Source organism: Heterocephalus glaber, unplaced genomic scaffold, assembly GCF_053883595.1.
Source record: "Heterocephalus glaber isolate CG9 unplaced genomic scaffold, H.glaber_assembly_v1.0 deba00001544, whole genome shotgun sequence".
Classification (NCBI taxonomy): domain Eukaryota; kingdom Metazoa; phylum Chordata; class Mammalia; order Rodentia; family Bathyergidae; genus Heterocephalus; species Heterocephalus glaber.
Genome location: NW_028258337.1, coordinates 118,986 through 131,867, shown reverse-complemented (window position 1 = coordinate 131,867; position 12,882 = coordinate 118,986).

Below are 12,882 nucleotides of genomic sequence, written 5' to 3'. Positions count from 1 at the left end.
TTGTTCAGGAGGGTGTTGTTCAATTTCCATGTATTTGTGGGAGTTTTGCGGTTTCTTATGTTATTGATCTCCAATTGTATTGCACTATGGTCTGATAATATACAGGGGATACCTTTGATTCTTTTACATTTATTTAGATATGTCCTATGAGCTAGCATGTGATCTATTTTGGAGAATGACCCTTGTGCAGCTGAAAAGAATGTGTATTCTGATATTGTGTGGTGGAACACTCTGTAAACATCTATTAAGTCCATTTGTTCAATAGCTTGGTTCAGTTATCGAATTTCATTGTTAATGTTTTTTCTAATTGATCTATTTGTGGTAGAGGGGTGTTGCGGTCTCCCACTACAATTGTATTAGTGCTTATTTGATTTTTCATGTCCATTAATATTTGTTTTGTATAGTTGGGGGCATTCCTATTTGGTGCATATACATTTAGAATTGTCATCTCTTCCTCTTGGATTGTTCCTTTCACAAGGATGTAGTGACCATCTTTGTCTCTCTTAATTAGTTTTGGTTTGAAATCTACTTTGTCTGCAAATAAGATTGCTAAGCCTGCTTTTTTTCTGGGTTCCTGTCCTGTGGAGAACTGTTTTCCATACTTTTACTTTCAGTCTATGGATTTCCTTTTGAGTTAGGTGTGTTTCTTGTATACAGCATATTGCTGGGTTTTGCTTCTTAATCCATTCTGTCAGTCTATTTCTTTTGATTGGTGAGTTGAGACCATTAACATTGATAGTTATAATTGAGAGATATTAACTTATCGTTGTCATGATGTTTTACTGTTGCTGGCTCTTTTATTTCTTAACCCCCCCCCTTTCACTTTAGTGTCTTACCTTGCATGGTGCCTTCTCTCTGCTGGGCCTCATGGAGTTGTGATCTTCATTGTCTTTTTCTAGGATATTGCTTAAAATTCTTTGGAGTGCTGGTTTGGTGCTCATGAAGTTTCTCAGGTGTTCTTTGTCATGAAAGTATCTAATTTCCCCATCGATTTTGAAAGGTAATTTTGCAGGATACAACAGTCTAGGATGGAAGTTATTTTCTTTTAGGGCTTGAAATACTTCACTCCAGGCTCTCCTTGATTTGAGGGTTTGTGTTGAGAAATCTGCCATGATTCTGATGGGCTTTCCTTTGTAGGTGATTTTTTTCTTTTCTCTAACTGCCTGTAGAATTTTGTTCTTCTGTTGGGTTTCTGGGATCTTGACTATTATATGTCTAGGTGTAGACTTTTTTGGTCATGGCTGGTTGGAGTTCTATATGCCTCACTTATCTGTACATCTAATTCTCTACCTCTGTCTGGGAAGTTTTCTACTATTACTTCTGTGAACAGTTTTTTTTATGTCAATTGTCCTTTCTCCTGTTTTCTCGTGGACTCCTATGAGTCTTATGTTATTCTTCTTTGCATCATCTAGCAGCTGTTGGATTGATTTCTCATGGTCCCTTACTATCTTTAAGAAATCTCTGTTTTCATGGTCCTTAACCTCAATGCTGTCTTCTATATCTGATATTCTGTCTTCAGATTCTCTTTGTCTGCTCTGCATGCTTTCAATGGAGTTTTTAATGTCTTGAATATCCGTTTGAATCTGTTTCATGGATTCCATTTCTTTCTTATGTCGGGCGATCATGTTTTCCATTTCTTTCTTATGCTGGGTATTCATGGCTTCCAGCATGTTTCTGAGCTCATCTCTTTTCTTATCTGTTTCTGTTCTAGAGCTTCTAATCATGTCTTTCACTCTGCTCACCATGTCTGTATTTATCTGGGAGATTATTTCTGCTTTGAATTTTTCTAGAGCCTCGTGCATCTGCTTTGTTACTTCCTGTGCTATCACTTCAGGGTGTCCAGGTGGTTGCTTGTCAGACTTTTCCACCTCATTTCCCCCAGAATTTCCCTTTTGTGGTGTGAAAGCCTGCGTTTGTGCCTTGCTAAAGTGCCTTCTCATTTTTGTTTTTGGTACTGTCCTTGGTTTAATTCCTGGGTTGATATTTCAAAATTGCTTAATGTAGGTATCTCTGTTGCCTGTGTTTAAAACCCTTGTGGAATGCTTGCTTTTCAGAGGTGTCTTCCAGATATAGCTTGTGTTTGGGTTTTGAGACTCTAATTACTCTGAGGCTATTTTATTTTCCTTATACCACGAAGGAAAACTAATTAGATCAATCACAACATGCTAGCCCACATGACATAGTCAGCAATACCATAGCATCAAGCACAGCTTAGAAAATGACAATTTGTGGTAGTTGTTAATCTATCACATTTAACTATGTGAGTTAAATTAAAACCGAGGACCAACCCAACATAAGTTTATAATGAATAAACTCTTCAATATAGCATCTTTCCCCTTCAGGGTGGGGAGTTCAAAGGAGTTGGGGAGGGAGGGACAGGTAGAAAGTACATGTAAGATTAGCGGTGAGGCCAGAAGACACAGAAAGATCACACAAACTCTAAGAAGTTGTTAAAGGCAAGAGAGAAAGGCAGAATGAAAGAAGAAAGATGTGAATAGAATCACCTAACAGCAACAGGGAGGCTAGATACTGAATTTACTCCCTTTAAACCTAATGATGAGAAGGAAAAAGAGAAGAAAAGAACAATAAAGGAGAAATCCGACTTCAGTGCAGAAAGGAACAAATGGGGAGATGAGGAGCAATGTGGGACAGCAAGAGAATGAGTGAGAGAGAGAGAAAAAGAAAAGATGAGAGAAAGAAAAGAAAGAAAAGTAAAAATTTGAAGAGTAAAAACAGTAACAATTAAGAATTAAAAATAAGAGAAAAAAGTTTTTTTTCTTTTTTGCAAATAGCAATAGAAATTATGGGCCTCCTTTAGGGTATGTCTCTGCTGTCCCAGTAGGCCACATAGGAATCCGTGTGCATATACAAGTCAATGAGTCTCAGCAAGGCAGCAGCAGACCATGTACAGTGGTCGGATGTGCCTTTATTGTAGAGATTCTCTTTGCTTTTCTGCTGAGCTTCAGTTTTCATTGAGGAGCCTGAGAAACCCTCTTTCTGTTACTAACTTCTGCTCTATCTTGTGGCGCTCAGGACAAGGGTCTTTATAATCTCATGTGCCTCTGTAGTGTGGGACCAGGTAGCAGAAAAGCCAGAAGGCCAGAGGCGCACGGGGGTGGGGTGGGGTGGGGGGATTGGGACTTGAAAGGCGCCAGCACGGCTAAGCAGACCTCACCGTGGCGTGGGCGGGGCCAGGGACGGCCGCATAGCTTCTAGCTGCTCCTCTCACCTAGCAGGTCCAGCTTAGAGCCATGAACTTTTTTTGTCATGAGAATATCTTATTTCTCTATCTATTTTGAAGGATAGTTTTGCAGGACATGTCAAGTCAAGGTTGGAAGGTGGTATCTTCTAGTCCTGAAACATTTCACTCCAATCTCTCCTGGCCCTTAAGTTTTATGTTGAGAGGTCTACTGTAATTCAAATGGGTTTATCCTCATAAGTGACTCATTGCTTTTGTCTAACACATTTAAGATTCTGTCCTGCTGTTTGACTTGTGGGGGTTTTGACCATAATGTGACTTGGAGAGATTCTTCTTTGATCGTGGCTATTTGGTATTCTATATGCCTCACGTATCTGTATGTTTACTTATTTGACCATATTTGTAAAGTTTTCTGCTATTATTTCTGTAAAAAGGTTTTTTTTGAAATTCTCTTTGTGCTGTCTTCTGATTTTTCACTTATTCCAATTGATCTTATATTAGTCCTCTTTGTGTCGTGTAGCAGCTGTTGGAGCTATTTGTGATGTTCTCTTGTTGCGTTTCAGGAATCTCTTAAATGGTCTTTGAAGTCATCCTTATCATCTAATTCTGATATTCTGTCCCTACATTGGGACCTTGTGCTGCCCATTCTTCCAATATAATTTTTAATCTCCTGCATTTCTCTTTGAAACCTTTTCATGCACTCTAATTCTTTGCTAAACTGGTCATTCATGTTTTCTATCATTTTGCTTAGCTCAGTTGGATTTCTGGTAATTTCTTCTGTAAGCTCCCTGAACATTTTGTTTTATTACCTCCATTTCTGATTAGTTATATCTTTTGTGAGCCTGCCGAGCATCTTACTGATCTGCGGTTTTGTTTTGTTTTGTTTTTATCTCCCGTGTTTGTCTTTTGAAAAATTCAGCCGTGTGGCTTCTGCTTTCCTCCTCATCTATGCCCCGTGAGTCAGTTTTGTGGGAGCTGGGAGTTTGGGGAGGCATTTTGCTGCCTTGTTGTCTCATGTTTCTATTGTTTTTTTCTTTCTTTGTTTAGTTTTGTGGTTAGCGTTGTGGTTGCCTATAGTGAAAAGACTGTGTTGCTAGTATGGAGTTCTCTTTTGTTACTCTGCTTTTCAGTGATGCACTCACGGCATGGATAACCATAGTCCTTTGCTTCTGACCCGAGACCCGACCACTTCTGTTAATTTGGGGGTGAGGGACGCAGTGTAATGGCCCAGAACACAGTTCTCTGGGAATGGATTGCAGTATTGTTAATGTCACAACAGAATGTGGGTGTCAGTATACAGAGAAAACCCGTGAAGAGCAACAACTATGCAACTCTGGCACTATCAAGTAAATCAGCAACAGTAATATCATCCGAGACAAGCTAGATACTGGCATAGCATAAGAACCAATATGGTACCACCCTTACCCTTAGAAAAGAAATCTACAATTATAGCATAAACACAAAGACAAACCAAATATTGGCATACAGATAATATGTATTGATGTGATAACTCTGCCTCCACTAATGATAGAAAAGAATTCAACATCAGTAACATAAGATTAATAGGCCTTAATGGTTATAGGGTTAAGGTTATAGGCCATTGGAAATGGGAGAACGCAAGAAGAAAAATCTGAACAATTAAATAATAGGAGATGAAAAGCAGGAGAGAAAAGCAATAGAAAAAGAGAAATGAAAGAGAAAAAAGGAAGGACAAAGATTTTTCTGAAACTCCAATAAAGCAGGGAAGAAGAAGGGGTGGGGAGGGAGAGAGAGGGAGAGAGAGAGAGAAGAAAAAGAAAAGAAAAGTGAGTCCAAAAACAGGAGAAAAAATTCCCTGTAGTTTTAAATAGGTGGTTTTCTTCCAGGATTCACAGTTTTGGAGCCCAGGAAATCATGGCAATCTGTGCTTAGCTTTATGGCCTGTGGGTTTGTGAGGTGCTCCCACTGTTCCAGAGGCCCCTCTGTTTACCCGAAGCTGTGGCAGTGTCCATGCCAAGTTGTATCCTTGCTCATGTTGGTAGATAGGGAAGGCCTTCGGATCTCAGATCTGTGCTGGATGGAAGCAGCAGTACAATGGTTCAATTTACTCAATGTCAGCACTTTCAAACCCAACTGTTTCTGAGCACAACTCAGCAGGGCCTGGTTTCTCGCTCCAGGGAGCAGGGCCTGTGTTCTTCGTGGCCTGAGCTTAACTTTCTCAGGGGATCTCTTTGTAGCCCACCCTGTCCGTGGCAGTCTCCCATAACTGTCTCTCCCCTCCTCACCGTGGAAGGGTAGCTCTTGGAGACTTGAAGTTGGTTTTTAGTTGTTCTGAGTCCCAGGTTTAAATAATCCACCCCTTCCTGAAATGGTACCTGATTAAGCACTCTCTGGTGCTAGGCTCCTGTGCTGGAATTCCTTTCCAGCTGTTACCTGCCATGTGAAAGGAGTACCATCAGAGTAGAACCCCACACTGCTTTTGTGGTTCATAAAAGCCATGGTCTCCACTGCCATTCCTCTCTGGATCACCCATCCCTGGGTGCTGACCAGGCTTCTTGGAAGCCAAGTCTCCCTCCCTGTGAGCCAGGAGCCAGAGACAGAGTCCAGATTGTTCTGTTTTGTTTTGTTTCTTGTGCATTGTGGACCATCTCCCCAGCTTCTTTGTAGCTTCTGATTTTCCTGTCAGTTCTGTCCCAATTCCCAGTAATCGATTTCTCTTTTTTTCTTCATAAAGTTGCTATTTTCCAGTGTCTGGAATGGATTCAGGACCTCGGAGAGGCTGAATTTTGCTGTCAATCATCACTGCCATTTTGCTACTTGGAGATGATGTTTCCTGCTCCAGACGTTTTACAGCCCACATACCTTTATTCATGCTGTTTCCTTTGCTTGGGAGGCTCTTCCTTTGCTTGGGTACTGAGGAAGCTCCTGATCTGGAGAGAATGGTGTAATTTATGAACAGTAAGCTAGCTGGAAGTGGAGGCTTAGGACTTTCATGCATTTGAATACGTACAGGAAACCAGCTGGATTTAGTTGTCTAGGATGTTACTGATTTTAAAATTCAGCCAGGCAGTCTCAGGATCATTTTTTGCCTTGCATTTGAAAAATTCACTTTGAAGTATAATTCACATGCCCTAAAATTTATAAATGGGAAAGTTTTAAAAATTAGTAAATTTATAAGGTTTTGTAATCATTACTGCTATTTAATTTTTGCACATTTCCATCACTTCTAAAAGTTCCCTCTGCATGTGCATATTTAATAGGAACTTTCACCTCCCGCCTTAGGCAATGATAGATTTGTTTTTCACATCTGTAAATTTGCCCTTTCTTGATATTTCATATGAAAACCATCATATGGTATACAATCTTCTGTATCTAACTTATTTTACTTATCATAGTTTTGAGATTGTTCTATGTTGTTGTATACATCAGTATTTCATTTCTTTTAATTGCAGAATAACATTTCATTATACATATACACTACTTTTTGTTAATCTATTTCTTGATCAATGGACATATAAGTTGTTTCCATCTCTTGGCTATTGTAAATAACACTGCTTTGAACATAGGTGTATAAATATTGTTCTGAGATCCTGCTTTTGAATTCTTCGGCTAGACCCAGCAATGGAATTGCTGGATCTTTTGATATTCTATTTGTAATTTTTGAGAAACCACTATAGTATCTTCTATACCAGCTGCACCATTTTACATTCCCACCAACAGTGCATAAAAGTTCTGATTTCTGCATATCTCTACCAACACTTCTTATTTCCTGTGTTGTTTGTATTTTTGTTTGTGTGTGTGTTACACTAGTCATCCTAATGTGTGAGAGAGAGTATCTCATTGTGATTTTGATTTTGATTTCCCTAATGATTAGTGATATTGAGCATCTTTTCATATGCTCACTGTCCATTGTTGTGTCTTTTTTTTTTTTTTGAAAACGTCTGTTCAAGTCATTTGCCCATTTTTAAGTTGGATTGTTTTGAATGTTTTTTAAATTGCAAATATTTGAGTAGTTCCCCTATTTCTTTCTATTGTTGGTTCCTGTTTATTTTACTGTGCTCACAATGAACACATAACTTTTAAATTTTATTATGGCTCATTTTACAGCCTAGAGTATGGTTTATCTTGACAGTGTTTCATATGTGATTGAAAACAGTGTGTATCCTGCAATTGTTTGGTCTACATACCTACCTATAGATACTCCCCCAACACACACACACAGACACACACACACACGCACGCACACAAACACACACACAAACACACACTCCCTTCCCTTTTTTGCTATTACTTTCATATCTATTTCAGTTCCATATATGAAAAACCTAATAATATAGTATCACAGTTGTTGATTTAGTCAATATTAAGATTTCAAAAGCAGTTAATAGAAGAAATGAACAAAATATTACAAATATACATGTGTCTACATGTTTATCTGTTCTTCTTGTAGATTTGAGTTATCATCTGGGGTGTCATTCCTCTTAGCCTGAAGCATGCCCTTTAGTACTTCTGCCAGGGAAGGTTGGCTAGTCATAAATTCACTATCTTTGTTTATCTGAGAATGTCTTTATTCACCATTTTTGATCACTTTATTTTTATTCCAACACTTTGAATAGGTCACTCTGCTGCCTTTTGACCTCCAAAGTTTCCGATGAGAAGTCAATTATTAATATTGATTCTTTCCTTTACACATTTTATTTTCTTGCTGTTTTCATAATTTTCTTTTTGGTCTTTTTGTTTTGTTTCGTGTTTTTGGTACCGGGGATCGAACTCAGGTCCTTCTGCTTGTGGAGCAGGCGACGGCACCACTGAGCTAAATCCCTGGCCCTTTGTTTTTGGTCTTTAGAGGTTTGACTGCAATTTATGTGTGACCCTTTGGTATTTATCCTCCTTAGAGTTTGTTGAGCTTCTTGAAACTGTAAATTAGTGTTTTTCATGGTATTTGGAAAATTTTCATTATTTGTTCAAGTATTTTTCTGTCACCTTCGCTCCTCTGCTTCTGGAAATCCTAATATGCATGCTTTCTTTGTCTGACTGGTGTTGAGCTGCAGGCTTTTGAATATCTGTTCACGTATCTTCAGTCTTTTATTCTCTATTCTTCATATTGGGTTTGCAGTTAGTCTTTCCTCGGGTTCACTGACTCTTCTGCCATCTCGAATCTACTACTGAATTTCTCCATTAATGTTTCCTTTAAACCTATTGTGTTCTTTAGCTCCAGAGTTTTCTTTTTTCCCTATCATCTTTATTTTGCTCTTTAAATTATTTATCCTTCAGGTTTCTCATATAAGAGGAACCATGTCACACTTAACTATCTGTCTGATTCATGTCACTTTGCATTGTGGATTCAAGGTGCATCCATTTTCCTACAAATGACTCAAGTTTACCCTTCTCTTCTTATGGCTCAGTACATGTACCACATTTTCTTTATCCATTCATCTGTCGACAGGCTGTTTCCAAGATTTCGATATTATGAGTTTTGCTACTATGAACACGGGCATGCATGTATTCACTGTAATAAAACGTCCTTAACATTTTCAGGAAGATATCCAGAAGAGGTATAGCTAGATCAAATGGAATATCAATGTTTAGTTTTTGAGGAGTCTCCATAATGATTTGCACAGTGGTTGTCCTCCTTTACATTCCTACCAACACTGTAGAAGGATCCATGTTTCCCCCACAACCTCACCAGCATTTATTGTTTTTTAAGTTCTCGGTGATACCCAGTCTTTATGGAGTAAGATGGAATCTTGGTGTTATTTTTATTTCCATTGTTCAGAGATACTGAATTTTTTTTTCCTGTACATATTGGCCATATGTATTTCTCCTTGAGAAGTGTCTATTCACTTCAGTTGCCTGTTTTTTCACTGGCGGGAATCTAATTTTCTCTGAGTTCTTTGTATATTCTAGGTATTAATCCTCTGTCTGATGGGAAAAATCCTTTCTTTTTAACAAACTAGTTGCTACCAGTTCTGGATTGTGATATTTCCCCCACAGTTTGTTATTTTGGCTGCTTTTAGCATTAACTGTGTTTGGTTATTTATCTACCCCACCCCATGGCATGCAACTACTGGTGTTTATTTTCTTTTAAAAATATTTCCTTTTAAGAAAAGATTAGCTTCCTTGTAATAGTCTTGTTTCTGTGCAACTTATTGTTGAGCAAATGATTGGAAAGAGGTTGTGTTCTATCATCTTGAATCAGTAAGACTTCCTTCTTTCCCAGTGGATCTGTGTATGTGCAGGGGAGTGACCGCAAAGTTCAGACTGTTTCAAACTCTGGTCTAGGTTTTACATTCTCTTGCAAGTCTCCTAGGTGCTTGGGCGCAACCTGAAGGGTGGGCAGGAGGCCTGCCGACCCCTCAGGCTCCACCCACATTTATGCCTTCCCCAACCATATAACTTCAAACTAGTAAGAGTCTGAGCTGTTGGGGTCGCACTCACCTGCCCACCGTTAAGCAGTCCCTTCCACTGACAATACTGCTGGTCATGGGCCTTACCTACAGCTTCGAATTGAGGGAGCTCCCCATAACAGTGATAGAGAAACTGCTGGTACTCATGTCCTGTACTACCCTGGCAGAACTTCACTTGCCTGGCTGAGGGGTGGGGATAGGAGCAAAGTGAAAGCAGAACTTGGGACGTATATTTCCTCCGCTCCATTTCCAGGTGCAACAGTTCTTAAAGTATCAACATTTCTTAAATAGTTGAATGCCTTTGTGCACTGAAAAAATTGTTTTTATCAACTTTGCCCAACTTTGTAGTTACCTTTGGGTAGAAAGAAACCGTTGGACCATAGCCTGAAACTTCAGGTTTATTTTGTTTTAAAAATTATAATTAATTGTACAAGTTAATAAACTTCACAGAGACATTTTCCTATGTGCATGGATTGTGGATTGACCATATGCATCCACCATCTTCTACTCACCCCCAGGCCCCTTCCTAGTCCCCTCATCCCTCTGAAATCCCTCTTCCATTTCAGGTTGTTTTTTTGTTGTTGTTATTTCCATATATCAGAGAAAACATATAGTACTTGTCGTTGTGTGTCTGGCCTGTTTCACTTAATGTGGTCTTCCAGTTCTCTGCAGGATTAATTTAATTACAGCTTATACGAGATCGAGAAAATGCAGTTATCCATATCAAACAACATTATTGTCATTTGATATACATGGGGTGCATGTGTCGGGATTGGTTGCTATACCCAAAGTCAATCCTTAGCCCCTCACGACCTGGCATACATGTAAGTCTTTATGTTTTCTATACAGTTGTGTCTCTATTCATTTTCTCTCTTAGGTCATGTAATATTTAAGAGCTAGGTGTCAAGTGTAAATGCTCTATGGTCCCCAAACTTGTTCAGCAGTAGCCTGGCACAAGGAAGTTTTCCTGTAAATGTTAGATGCATGAATTGACAAACTGTAGAAGCCAGGCCAACACCCAGTAGAGGGGCGATCCATTGACTTTACCCCCACAGTATGGACTGTGAGAATGGGTGCTAATTTTTTCTCTGCCACTACTTGCTGTGAGATCCTAGGCAATGTCTTTTCCCTCTCTGGGCCTCAGCTACTCAATCTGAAAAAGGTGGTGGGTGTTGGAGTGGCTAGTTTTTGTGGTTCCTTCTGGCTCTGATTTTCTGTAAGGAATAATAGCATCAGATGCCATTTGTGTGCTGGATATTGAGACGGGCACTATACACACATATATGTATATTTCATCCTCATACATTTGTAAAATAAAGTTGATTATCTTCATTTTACAAAGAAGAGATGGAGACTTAGAATTGGCTGAACTGAGATGATACAGCAGAGTTGAAGGAGGTGGTGTGTACACACCAGGCAAGTGCGTGACAGTGAAAGAAGAGACCATTGCTGGACACTCTATTCTGTACCATCCAGCTTTTTGTACCATGTGCTTGCTGCTGGCCCCGGAGTGGCTCTTGAGATCTAGTTTAACCTTCCTCTAGGCATCCTAAGAGTTTTCTTGCTACGATATGAACAGGCACTCCGACAGCCCATGACTAAGTAGAGACCAAAAAAGAAGGAAGAGTTAAGGGTAGAGACTGCAATGCAATGCTTTTCTTCTTCTTATTCTCTTTTGTTCTGAAGTCTTTTTATCTCTCATCGAAGGTCCAGGTCAAGCCTCACTTCCTCTGTAAGCCCTCCCAGTCTTGAACCTCACTCCAGAGCATTTGGTGCTCCAAAGAGCTACTGTGTAGGTAAAGCATTCTAGCCAGCCTGGGATGAGGAAAGGGTGAATATCATTTTCCCAACACTCACATTTCCTCCCAGTGTTGCTAGCTTTCCATACTTGGGAAGAGTTTATTGAACATCTGGTTTCAGATTGGGTGGCTCCACTGTAGAAGCTCTGGGTGGAGTGGTCACAAGGATGATAGAGTGGGTATCCCCTAATAGTTTGGGTTACCCATTCCTTTCCTGTGCTTGGTAATCCACTGTCATATGAGACAGAGCCCACCTACCACCACAGAAGCTAGAAAGGGCTGAAAAGGCTGCCCAGTTGCCCAGGATCATTTGAAAATAGGGCTTGGGAGCATGATGAGTTACTATCAATTAGATTAATGTATCCCGTAGAATCAGGAATTAATGCTTAAGGAAGAAGAACTGCATGGAATCTCTTTTGGTGACCGGTGAATGCAGCTACAGAAGCTACACTTGGTTTCCAGAGACAGCGCAGATATTCAGCTTCAGGGATATGGGCACCACACGTGGTGGCGTCTAGTTCCTAATAGCACCACAGTCAGTGTTTTTTCTGGGGAACTCCTGAGGTGGGATTCTGGGCATTATTTTGGGGGTATGTTGTCCCTGTACCTGATTCTCGAGCCCTTTCAGACTCTGTGAGCTCTTTAGTATGTGTTTGTCAAATGTTTTTCTGCCTAAAACATCTGGTTTAACTTCTTTTGCTTACAACAAAGAATTGACATTTCCAGGATTCTAGTCCTGGTTCTGTCATTGTCTTGCTTTATCCTCCAGAATAGATCATGCACAGTCTCTTGGCCACACTTTTATCCTCTATTATTAATTGGATTGCCAAACTGCAGATTCTACCTGACTCACATAAAAGAGGGAGGGAATATGACTGTTATGACAACAGTCAGTGGTTACTATGAGGAACCAGGTACGTGAGGATCACCTTCAAAATCATCACTACGCTGGCATTCTGGGCCAGGTTTCTGAAACCCTCAAGCTCTTTGGCTGCATTGCAATAGCATTATCTTGCCTGGATCTTCTCGTGCAATTGCTACTTTATCATTACTGGCTACTTATTCTTTTGACCTGGATTATGGTCTTTTAAAATAGCCAAACCCTTTATCTGTGCCTGGCGATTTAACCAGCATCCATTTCCCCCCTCATCTAATATGTAGCAACCTTATATGGAGTTGTGAGGGATTGACATGAACCTTAGATTCAAGAATGGACCTACATTTGCCCTAGGCCAGTTAGCACAACCCCATATCCCAAGATTGGGTGGCTCTGTGGAAGGCAGAATAGAGAGATAGAAGGAAGCTGGATCTAAACTAGAAAAAGCAATCCTAAAATTCATATGAAATCAGAATAACCAAAGCAATCCCGAGCAACAGAAACAAAGCTGGAGGCATCACAATACTGGATTTCAAGTTATACCACAAGCTAAAGTAACAAAAACAACATGGTACTAGCACAAAAACAGACAAGTGGACCAACAGAATAGAACAGAGGACA